Raw genomic sequence first — 12,801 nt, 5'->3', positions numbered from 1 at the left:
AAATACTGACCTCATTGAGTGTACTCATTAGTATGCTGAATGCCAATGCTTTAAGTGTCCCCAAGTGCTGCAAGGTATTATAATTATTCTAATTTTTCATGATTAATTAGAAGCATGAGGTGCAAAGAAACTAATACAAGTCAAGCGCTAAGAAGTGAACATCAGGGATTTGAACAAAGGCAGCTTAGCTCTGGAGCTGTGCCAACTCTTTGGCAGTTCATGCTGGTTGTATCCAACTAATTTGGGGTGGCTTTAGATGGTCAGGACCCAGCTGGCCTCCTCTCCAGGGCATGTCAAGGTTGATTGGAAGAGGCAGGCAAGTGTCATGACCAAGGGACTAGGAATAAAGTATCCTGTCAAAAGGCCAACCAGATTAGTCAAGAACTTTTTTTTTTTTTAAAAAACAGCTTTATGAAGATATGTCAAATGCTATACAATTCGCCCACTTAAAGTGTAAATTCAATGTTATTCAGTATATTTGCAGAGATGTGAAACCATCATCATATCTTTTTTAAAAAACAGGATTTATTTATTTATTTTAGGGAGAACGAGTAAGTGGGGGTAGGGCAGGGAGAAAGAATCCTGAAGCTGGGATCCCTGGGTGGCGCAGCGGTTTGGCGCCTGCCTTTGGCCCAGGGCACGATCCTGGAGACCCGGGATCGAATCCCACATCGGGCTCCTGGTGCATGGAGCCTGCTTCTCCCTCTGCCTGTGTCTCTGCCTCTCTCTCTCTCTCTCTGTGTGACTATCATGAATAAATAAATTAAAAAAAAAAAAGAATTCTGAAGCTGACACCCCACTGAGCACAGAGTCCACAAAGGCTCATTCGAGGACCCCAAATCATGACCTGAGCTGAAATCAAAAGTTGGCCACTCAACTGACTAAATCACCCAGGTGCCCCAACAATCACCATATCTCATTTTAGAACATCTTAGTCTCTCCTAAGAGAAACCTAGGAACCATTAGCATGCACCCCCCACTCCCAACCGCCTTCCCCCAGTCCTAATCAACCACTAACCCACCTTCTGCCTGTAAATAGTTTCCTATTTTGAAACACTTAATATAAATTGAACTATACACCGTGTGATCTTTTGTGATGGGCTTCTTTCATTTAGCACAATGTTTTCTGGACTCAACCATGTTGTATTATGTATCAGTATTTTATTCCTTTTCACTGATGAATAATATTTTGTTGTATGGATTCACTACATTTTATTTTTCATCCATTAGTTGATGGACATTTGGGTTGTTTCCACCTTTTGACTGTTATGACGGATGCTGCTATGAATATTCAGGTACAACTTTTTGTGTGGATGTATGTTTTCATTTCTCTTGGTGAATGTCTAAGAGTTGAAGTGCTAGGTTGCATGATAACTGTCCGTTCAACATTTTGAGGCACCGCCAGACTGTTTTTCAAAGCCCCTGGACCACTTTACATTCTTATTAGCGTGTGTGAGAGTTCCAGGGTCTCCGCAATCTCCTCAGCACTTGTTAATGACTGCTTTTTTTTTTTTTTTTAATTATTATAGCCAACCTACTGGGTGTGAAGTAACACCTCATTTGGTTTAGATGTTAATGATGTTGAGCATCTTCTCCTTGCTTTTCATGCCTGCTGCCTATTTTGCATATCTTCTTTGATAAATGTCTATTCAAATGCTTTGCTCACTTTTAGTTTAGATTAGTTGTCCCTTTTTTGTTATTGAGTTGTGTTTTTCATATATTCTGGACATAAGTTTCTTGTCAGGTATATGATTTACAAAGTTTTTTCCCATTCTATGGAAATCTGTTTACTTTCTTGATATGTGCACAAAGTTTGATGTAGTACAATTTCTTTTTTTCTTTTTTTACTTATTTTTTTAAAGCTAAAAAACCACTGCTTAACTCAAGGTCAGAATGATTTACTCTTATATTTTTCTTCTTAGAGTTTTGTAGTTTTAGCTCTCTCATTTGCGTTGGTAATTCCTTTTCATTTAAGTTTTTGTATATGTTGTGAGGTAGTCATATAACTTTTCTGTATGTTGTCTGGTTTGAGAGGTATATCTTGGTAAATAAATCCCATTCTTTGCATGTGGATATCCACTTGTGCCAACATCATTAATTGAAAATATTATTCTTTCCCTTTGATGATTTGGTATATTTGTCAAAGATCGATTGCTGGACTCTCAATTTTTCTACCACTCTATATGTCCATCTCTAAGCCAGTGCCACATTGTCTTTTTTTTTTTTTTTTTTTTTTTAAAGATTTTATTTAGGGCATCTGGGTGGCTCAGTCAGTTAAGCATCTGCCTTCAGCTCAGGTTATGATCTCAGAGTCCTGGGATCAAGCCCCACGTCTGGCTCCCTGCTCAGTGGGCAGTCTGCTTCTCCCTCTGCCCTTTTCCTGCTCATGCTCTCTCTTTCTCTCAAATAAATAAGTAAAATCATTTAGCCAAAGGCAGATGCTTAACTGACTGAGCTACACAGGCACCCCTCAGTGCCATATTGTCTCAATTACCATAGATTTGTAGTTAGTTTTGAAATCAGGGAGTCTTCTAACTTTATTCTTCTTTTTCAAAATTGTTTTGTTATTCTGGGTTCTTTGCAATTCTCTATGAATTTTAGAATCAGCTTGTCAATTCCTTCAAAAGCCAGCTGGGATTTTGATAGGGATTATATTGTATCTACAAGTCAATTTGGGGCGTATTACCATCTCGACAATATCAAGTCTTTTGATTCATGAACATAGGATATCATCTCATTTTTTTGAGGTCTTTAGTTTCAGTGATGTTTTAGTTTTCAGTGTGCAAGTTTTACACTTCTTTTACTAAATTTACACTAATTTATTCTTTTTAATGCTATTGTAAATGGAATTGTTTTCTTAATTTTATTTTCAGAATTTTCAGTGCTAGTCTAAGAAATATTGATTTTTTAATGTTTATCTTGTATCCTGTAACCTTCCTGTACTCTTATTAGTTCTAATTTTTTTAGTGGATTCCTTAGGATTTTCTATGTACAATACGGTGTCATCCATCCACAAATAGAGATAGTTTTGCTTCTTTTCCTTTCTTTCCCTCCCTTCCTTCCTTCCTTCCTTCCTTCCTTCCTTCCTTCCTTCCTTCCTTCCTTTCTTTCTTTCTTTCTTTCTTTCTTTCTTTCTTTCTTTCTTCTTTCTTTTTCAATCCAGATACTTTCTTTTCCTTCTTTCTTTCGGTGGAATGTTTTGTGAATTTACATGTCATCCTTGTGCAAGGGCCATGGTAATCTTCTCTTTATTGTTCCAATTTTAGTATATGTGCTGCTGAAGTGAGCACTTTTTATTTCTTTTCCTTGCCTAATTGTCCTGAATATGACCTCCAGTACAACGTTAAACAAAAGTGAAAGAGTGGACATTCTTTTCTTTCTTGTTTCTGATTTAAGAGAAAGTATTTAGTCTTTCTCCATCATGTATGATGTTAGCTGTGGAGAGTTTATTAAATTCCCTTCTATTCCTAGTTTGTTGGGTGTTTTGATCAAGAAAGGATGCTGGATTTTATCAAATACCTTTCCTGTATCTGTTGAGATTATCATGTGTTTTTTTTGTTATTTATTCTGTATATAGTTTTTACATTGATTGATATTCATATATTATACTACCCTTGGATTTCTGGGATAAATCCCATTTGGTCCTGGTAATCTTTCTATATGTTGCTGGATTTAGTTTGCTAGTATTTTGCTGAAGATTTTTTGCATCTATATTCATATGGGATTTTGGTCTATAGTTTGTTTTTTTTTCTTGTGATATATTTTTTTCTAGTCTTGGTACCAGAATAATTCTGGCCACATAAAATGAATTTAAAAGTGTTCCTGCCACTCCTGTATTTTGTAAGAGTTTGCAACAAATTAGGATTAATTTCCTTCAAATATTCGGTAGATTTCACCAGTAAAGTCATGTGAACTTTGTTTTATATTGGTAGGAAATTTAAAAATGACTAATTTTATCTCTTACCTTGTTATAGGCCTGAATATTCAGATTTTTAAATTTTTTCCTTGAGTCAGTTTTGGTAGTTTGCGTCTTTCTAGGAATTGGTTCATTTCATCTAAGTTATCTGATTTTTGGCATGTAGTCATTCATAGCTTTCCTTATAATCAATTTTATTACTATAAAATTGGTAGTAATGTGCCTCTTCTATTCCTGATTTTAGTAATTTGTATTTTCTCTCTTTTTTCTTGGTCAGTTTAGCTAACCAAGAAAAAAGAATCTTTTTGAATAACTGACTTTTGGATTCATTGATTTTCTCTATTTTTTTTTTTTTTCTGTTCTCTGTTTCACTGATCTCTGCTCTAATCTACATTATTTCCCACCTTTTGCTAGTTTGGGGTTTAGTTTGATCTTATCCTAGTTCCTTAAGGTATAATGTGAGCTATTGCTTTGAAAACCCTTTTTAATGTAGGCATTTACAGATGTACATTTAGGAAAGAATGTGGACTTTTTTTTTTTTTTTGGTATGAAGAATATCTAATAGTTTGATAAAAGCTTACCAGTGAGATTTAATTATAATTTTACTTGGATGCCTTTGGTTGGCTTCCAAATCTGTGGCAGAGAAGCAACCAAAACAAACAAGTTAAATACATAAACTCCAGGGAGCTTTTGTTTTAGTAGTGACAATTATTCAGAGATTCTATAATTTTTAATTTTGAAGGTTAATTGACTTGGTAACAATTGTGAACCATTATCAAACCTGTCACGTGTAGTCAGTCTGCAGTCTGAGAAATTGTTACTGGCATTTGCAAGCATTGCAGAAATTTAATAAACTGTCGCCAAACCATTTGCTTGTTTCAATGCCAAGGTTTCCTTCCCCACATCACATGCGGCGTCCTGCTGCCAACAGTTATCAAAATACTCCCACAGTTGTCACAGAGAGAACTGTAGGGAGTTTCTGATTCTTTATTCTTGTTGTTCCTATGTTTCATTGCCTTTGCCACTTCTTGGGGGATCTATTTGAATAACCTGTATACTGTCAGTATATGGGGCAGTTGAGTATTACAGAATGGATTGAGAAATTAAGAATATCTGAGATATAGGTATAGAAATATAGAGATATAGAGCACAGTGAGATTGGGAAGGATGACTCATGCTTTACTCTCTATGTGTTTGAATTTTTATGCAGAGACTATGTTGTTTGTGTAATGTAAAACAGCCATAAAAAATGTAAAACGATTTGAGAGGAAATCTAGAGGAAAACACTAATAAAAGTCTGGATAGATCAACTCATTTTAATTGAAGATATGCAATTAGATGATCAAGCTTTTATAATAGGTTTGAGAGATATAATCCAGCCCTTTGAAACAAAGATTGACAAGAAATTACTGGCTCTATTTGTATTTTCTCTGATGAATCCAATAGATAAATGCCAGGCCAAGTTAAAAAAGATCTTGCATATGAAATGGGGAAGGTGAAAGATTAGAGAGTGTGACCTTGGACCTCATTCACCAAGTCAAAGATGCATGACAATGTGGCCTTTTACCACTGTGACAATATTTGCAATTCTCATTTGGAATAAACAGATCTCTGTTTTATTTTGTTTGTTAATGGCTTTGATGGAAACTTTGGCAGCACCTATTGAAATTCAAATACATATACCTTTGATCAAACAATTCCGTGACTATGAATCTCTTCTTAAGAAATACCCAGTGCACAGATTTTAGATAGACCGATGCTCATCACAGCAAAATGTTTCAAATATCCTAAGGGCACATCAAAGAGAGTATAGTTAAGTAAACTATGGTCCAACTATCCCCAGGTCATAGGGCTCAGAAGTGGAGATCTGGGATCTAACAGAGGTTTTTACTTCTTCACAATACTACATTTCATGAGTTAGTCAGTAGGTGTGGGTGGTTTTGGGGTATTCAGGATTGAGCTTGTGTGTTCTCCCAGGGCAGGTCAAGATTGGATGGAGGGGAGTGGAGGGAGGACAGGCCAGTGTCATAGCCAAGGAGTAAAGAATAAAACAGGGCAACTCAAGAGCTTAAAAGAACAATAAAAAGTGGGAAAAAAAAAGAAGTTATGTATAATTATATACAGTGGGAAAGGGATTCTGGAAGAAAGTATTTTGTTTCACCAAAAAAGCATCATCTTGGCCAATTTTCACCCCACTCCCCATTTTCACTCGCCACGAACCCCACTCCCCATTTTCACTCACCACAAAGACTCTAAGTAAACTTGAGGGTACTCTCATAGGTTTTCTCAGCCTCAAATAGGAGGGAGGACCAAAGAGGAGCTTACTTCTGAAGAATATATCTGCCTTTTTTCATCAAAGAAAATCCACATCAACATGTGTTCGAGGGATTAGTACATCTTTGAAATCCTAAACAAATGGGAAGAGGATTCTTGCATGGTTCACAGAACTATGAAATGAAGGGTTTGGTGTGGATGCCGCAGGGTGGGATGATTCAGAGGATTTTAAGGAGCACATGCCAATTTCAGGAGTCCTGGCATTTTCCACATGCCCTGGTGTTTCCAATGGTCCCAGATGCTACCCTAGCATTCTGTATGACTGTGAGCCAAATACTAGCCTTTCTGTAAATCATCTTCTCTATCTAGTAAATGAGATGAGTGGAATAAGTGGTCCATACTCTCTCTTCACCTTGTGATTTAATTTACAGTTTTCAAGCCTTACTGAATCATAAGTGGGTTTTTTTTTTAAGATTTTATTTATTTATTCAACAGAGAGAGTTCAGGTAGGCAGAGCTGCGCGGATGGGGAGAAGCAAGCTCCCGGCAGAGCAGGGAACCCAAACTAAACATTACTTGGTATTTATTAATGAAGGTTAGAAATAAAACATTTACTTTCCTAATACAATTCTTTCTTTTCTTAATATTTATTTATTCATGAGAGACAGAGAGAGAGAAAAAGAGAGAGAGAGAGAGACAGAGAGGCAGAGACACAGGCAGAGGGGGAAGCAGGCTCCATGTAAGGACTCGATCCTGGGACTCCAGGATCACGCCCTGGGCTGAGGACAGGCGCTAAACCCCTGAGCCACCCAGGGATCTCCTCCTAACGCAATTCTTACACATGCACACATTTATAAAATGAAATAGAAAATATTACCTAAGAAGAAACTCTATGCTTTGGTGATCTATATCCTTGGTTCTCTCTTTTTTACTAATAAGGAAGAACTGATAGCATTTTATTGTGGTGTAAGGAAGAAAAAAATAGTTTAAAGGAGGAATGCTAGCAGAAGTGGATGATATGTACATTTTCTGAAAAGCTTTTTTTTTTTTTAATTTTTAAGTAATCTTTACACTCAGTGTGGGGCTTAAACTTGCAACCCTGAGATCAAGAGTTGCATGCTCCACTGATGGAGCCAACCAGGTGCCCCATATGTACATTTTTATATTCAACTGCATTTTATTTCTCCAGAAGCCCACTGACACACACACACACACACACACACACACACACACACTCCACTGCTACCTTAGCCCATTCAGGAGTTAGTAAGGAATGATGTTGAAGTGTAGGTACCATTTTGCTCCATGGTACCACACTAGCAGAAAGGAAAGCCTTGGGTTGCACCGGCTTTTCCTTCTGTTCTTATCATCTTAGGAGTTGTGTGTTTGCATCTTTCAGGCCAGGTGGAAGTAGAGGGTGTTGAGTCTTGTTGGAGATCATTGCTAGAAATGCTTGTGTGTGTTTATTGTGTAGTAAATGCAAAATGCATAGCAAGTGCTTCTTTAATTATTTGATTTCTTAAATACAGCTTATTTCAAATGCTTCATAGATCTCCAAATCCGGGGAATGAGGGGGGTCATGACTCAGAGCCTCTGCTGTTAAACTCTGAAATCCACCCTGTTTGCTCTGAGGGCACACCTCCCCCCTGGCTCTTCCCAGCTGGAGATGAGTATGGCAAACCTGTCCCTGAAAGATTGGGATCCTTCTGGTTCTGGATTTGCGCTCAGGGACTAACCCCTGTCCTTTCATGGTGCTGACCAGCTTCCTTAGCCTGCTTGGACAGTCAGGAACGCCTCCACTCTCTCTTCCTTCTCTACTACATATGGACCAGCCTTCCCCTCTTCTCTCACTGGTATGTAGCCAAATAAAATCCTTGCATTTTTAACCCTGTCTTGATGTCTGCTTCTCAGGAGAAACAGACTAACACATTAAAGCTGATTAAAAGCAGAGCCTGGCAAGGCAAAGAACTATGTGTTTCATCTGCTGCATTTGGGACATAAGTGGGGAGGAGAGTGAGTTTGTATATCAGGGTTAGCTAATAGAGGCACCCAGGACTCTCAAGGGCACACAAGAAATTATTAACAATGGTATCCTGTGTGAAATTTTGGGAAGAATGAATGGAGACAAGGGCTGGGAGAGACACTTTTCAAAGTATGCCTTATAATATATATTTTCTTGATTTTCCAAGCGAGCAAATGTACCATAATTTGAAAATGTAAAATCTGCTTCTCCCTCTGCCTGTGTCTCTGCCTCTCTCTCTCTCTCTGTGTGACTATCATAAAAAAAAAAAACAAAAAAAACAAAACAAAAAACCAGGGATCCCTGGGTGGCGCAGTGGTTTAGCGCCTGCCTTTGGCCCAGGGTGTGATCCTGGAGACCCGGGATCGAATCCCACGTCAGGCTCCCGGTGCATGGAGCCTGCTTCTCCCTCTGCCTGTGTCTCTGCCTCTCTCTCTCTCTCTCTCTGTGTGACTATCATAAATAAAAAAAAAAAGAAAATGTAAAATCACATATTTGGATTAAAAAAAAACATGAGTTTGAGAGAAAAACAAAGCATAAGCTTTGGAGATGGATCTTAGTTCATAGTTCAAAGTGGGATCTTTGAGTTCCCACTTAGCTGGTGATCTTGGGAGAATAACGGATCTTGGGAGGGTAACTGGGCTATTGGATTCTAGATATCAGTGAGTTGCTTTTCTCCTTGAATTCTATAACCTCATTCACTGGATCCCAAGAAAGGCATACACTGCTGGCCTAATGCCACTGGGCTTGGTGATTGGACTTGCTAGGGCCAGGGAACTGTGAGACCAAGAGCTAGTGAGTTTGAGAAGAAGCTTTCAAGGACTAGTAAACAGAGCAGATTGTGCTCTCCCTTCCTTCCTCCAGGGAACCACAAGTCCCAAGCTGGTGCTGGTGGGGAGGGGGTGTGTGTAGAGGGAAGTGAGGGGCTGCTTCCACAGCTTGGACTCTGGAATAAAGTTGCTGAGCCACAGCTGGTCTGTAGCTGCCACCCCTGATGTACAATGTGAGCAAAACAAATTTCTGTGGTTGAAAACCGCTGTGGTTATTCTCTCAACTTCTTATTTTGAAACATTTCAGAAAACTGTTGAAAGAGTAGTACAATTGACACCTCATTTAGCTTCACCACATTTGCTGAATTTCTCTTGCTCCCACTCCAGATATCAAGCCCTTCATTTTTACTGAGCCCTTAGAGCTATAGGCATGATGATGCTGTACCCCTAAATATTTCCACATTGTATCCTAAGAACATGGACTTTCTCCTGATGGCCATAATACTGTTACCAAGTCCAAGAAATACAACAGTGTAACAGTAATATTATTTATCACATACAGTTCATATTCAAACATTTGTCCTAATAATTTCTTTGGATTTTTTTTTCTTTCTGATCCAAAACCCAAGTGAGGATCATACATGGCTATTCATTGTATATCTCTGTAGAATCCGTTAATTTACAACAGTTCCTGAACTTTTTTGGCTCATCTTTCATAAATCTGATATTTTTGAAGAGCTTAGGCTAGTTGTTTTGTGGAATGTATCATTTCCTGGATATATCTGATTTCTCTTCCACATGATTCTGATTAAATAGTTAACCAGAAGCTCTTTTTGAAGAGCTTAGGCTAGTTGTTTTGTGGAATGTATCATTTCCTGGATATATCTGATTTCTCTTCCACATAGATTCAGGTTAAATAGTTACGGTAGGAATACCATATGCATCTTGTTGTTTATATCATAGCCACGAGGCATAAATAATGTCAGATTGTCCCATTTTGGGTGATGATAAATTTTGACCACTTTGTTAAGGTGGTGTCCACTAGATTTCTCCAATGATGTTTCCTTTATCCCTTTGTGGGGATAATCTGTGGGGTGATATTTAGACGCTAGGTGAATATCTTGATCCCCAACAATTTTTCCTCACTGCTTTTAGCATCCATAGGTGATCCCTTTCTGAATCAAGTATTACATGAGTCGTTGCAGAGTGGTGATTCTCCCCCATTCTGTTATTCTATTATCTGGATTTTGTAAAGAAAACTTCCTCTCTGCTCCCATTTATTTTTGAGTATCACTATGGACTCATGGATCTTTTTAAATATATATGTTATAATTCCTCATCATTATCCTTTTTGTTATTTAAACTGTCCTGAATTTGTACAATGGGAGCTCATGCCAAGCTGGATCCCATGTCCTTCTAACATTTTTCTGCCTGTCTTTTGAGTATTTTCTTGTTTCCTGGCACAATAAGATGTTCTAGGCTGATCTTTGATATTCACTGTCACAGACCTGATGATTCTTTTTATTTGGGAGAGAGACTGAGTAAGTGAGACTAAGATTTGGGGGGTAAGCTGATAAAGGAAGCCCAAAGGGTGATTTAGCATGAGGAAATAGTTTGAGGGAATCCTTGGCCAAAGATCTACCTTGGGTAGGTCTCTCAGGTCCCCCAAACCTGAGTTTCCTCTTCTGGAAAATAAAGAATATTATGCCAGTTGAATGAGTAGGTTTGCAAAAATTAAAAATTAATAACTTCCCTGATTGATTGGCATATGTTTAACATTTGTTGGACATTACCATCACTACCATCCTTCCAACGAAGTTAATTTCTATGATACTTGTGATTTCCAATTACTGCTCCCGCTGTGATTGATTTATGATTAAACTTGCTTAAATTTATGAGGCTTTAATTAAATGTTGCTCTAAAATGTTCTGAAGGCAACTAGATGGAGTTAACATCTAAAGGACTGCTGAACAAAGATCTTTCAAGGGAGTAAGTGTATGCAAATTTAAGGAGGAAGCAAAAAACATATATCACACAGAGATGTATATGTATATTTCATGGTTTGAAATAGGATCTTAAATGAGAGGTGGCCTTAGTGAAACCCGAGTGGCTTTAAATCCAAGATCTGCCACTTACTTATATTTCTCATTTTAAAAGTGAAGCTAGTTACACTCCCTGAGCAATAGTGAATATAAAATTCAGAACAAGGAGACACATGTATGGAGGCAGGTAGTGTTTTATTTTTCTTCCAGTTTTTTAATTGACACACAGCACTGTTTAAAGTGTACGGCATTAAGACCTGAAATACATGCATACTGCACAAGGATTACGACGGTAAATCAACATCTGTCACTGCAGAGTTTGTGATGAAAACTTTAGGATTTATGCTTTCAGCCACTTTCAAATACACCATACAGTATTGTTCCAGTCATCATGTTGTACATTACCTCCCCAGGACTGATTTATTATACTTGATGGGATGAACACTGGGTGTTATGCTATATGTTGGCAAATTGAACTCCAATAAAAAAAATTAAAAAAGAAATAAAAAGAAATTAATTTTATCATACAAAAAAAGGAAGTCTGTACTTCATGAGCACATTAACTCAATTCCCCCAGGGAAGGTACGGGGTGGTGGGGAGGGCGGCGGGGTGTCAATGCCTGGTATTTGTCCCTTAGCTGCTGCCGCCCCTTGGTGGTGGTGTGTTCACATTGCAATTCGGAGAGGAACGGAAGAAGGCATGGTTGCTAAATTTGTAAACTTAGGCTCAAGTAGAACCACAGCAATCGCCAACTTTGAATAAACAGCATTATCAGACGTCATCTAGGTTATGCTTGCTTCATTAGCAGCAACGTGCTGGTATGGCATAGGAATTAGACACTGCGCTGGAACTTCCCGCAAAGGCAGTCAGTCATTCAACACTTATCTACCGAGAACCTACTCGGAGTGTGCCTCGCACTGCCCTGGGCGCTCGGGATAAGAGACAAAAATTCCACCCCGGTGAGATAGGGAAACTGAGGGACTCCATGAAAATCTGCTTTTTGCTCCTTTTCCTGCTTTTTTATTTTAAAGATTTTATTTATTTATTAATGAGAGACACAGAGGGAGGCAGAGGTTCCATGCAGGGAGCCCAGTGTGGGACTCGATCCGGGGTCCCTTAGGGCTGAAGGCGGCGCTAAACCGCTGAGCCACCGGGGCTGCCCCCTTTTCCTGCTTTTATTGTTAGGCGCTGCACCCCCACTTTATGCATACCTTATAGCACAAATAGTCTAAGTCTTTGTAAGGGACAAGGAGCTAATGATTTCTTTAGGCAATTCCTATTCTATTGTTGTTTTTTTTTAAAGATTCATTAATTCATTCATTCATTTGAGACACACAGAGAGAGGCAGAGCCATAGGCGGAGGGAGAAGCCGACTCCCTGCGGGGAGCTCAATGTGGGATGCATCCCAGGACCCGAGGATCACGCCCTGAGCCGAAGGCAGATGCTCAACCACTGAGCCACCCAGGTGCCCCTGTTCTGTTCTGTTCTGTTCTGTTCTGTTCTGTCCTATTCCATTTAGGTGAGAATGGCGAGGAAGCTATCGTGGAATTCCAGACCACCGGAGCTAGATATCTGGACATCAAGACCCCCCGCCCCCAGCATGTTCCAGATGCTGGAAGGAGTAAGACCTGAGTCCTCATCTTTGTTCTAACCGGTTCCTGGATGCCTAAGAGGACACCACCGTCCTCAGTAAAAACTCCCAGGTCCCAAGCTAGGACGAGGCTCTCTCTTTTCCTTTCGGAGTCTCCCAGACACTCGGTCTGCGCCTGCACGCTCTCTA

At 38.9% G+C, this 12,801-nt stretch overlaps 1 non-coding gene across 1 annotated transcript; it reads right to left on the bottom strand.

The window, feature by feature from the left end:
* Nucleotides 1-3,183: 3,183 nt before the first annotated feature.
* Nucleotides 3,184-3,290, bottom strand: LOC140621861 (U6 spliceosomal RNA). Its single transcript, XR_012021583.1, has one exon. It is a non-coding gene; the product is annotated as a U6 spliceosomal RNA (small nuclear RNA).
* Between the last annotated feature and the right edge of the window lie 9,511 nt (nucleotides 3,291-12,801).

The sequence above is a fragment of the Canis lupus genome, chromosome 30, assembly GCF_048164855.1.
Source record: "Canis lupus baileyi chromosome 30, mCanLup2.hap1, whole genome shotgun sequence".
Taxonomy (NCBI): domain Eukaryota; kingdom Metazoa; phylum Chordata; class Mammalia; order Carnivora; family Canidae; genus Canis; species Canis lupus.
The sequence above is the reverse complement of the archived record's forward strand: the minus strand, read 5'-3'. Positions and strand labels throughout refer to the sequence as shown.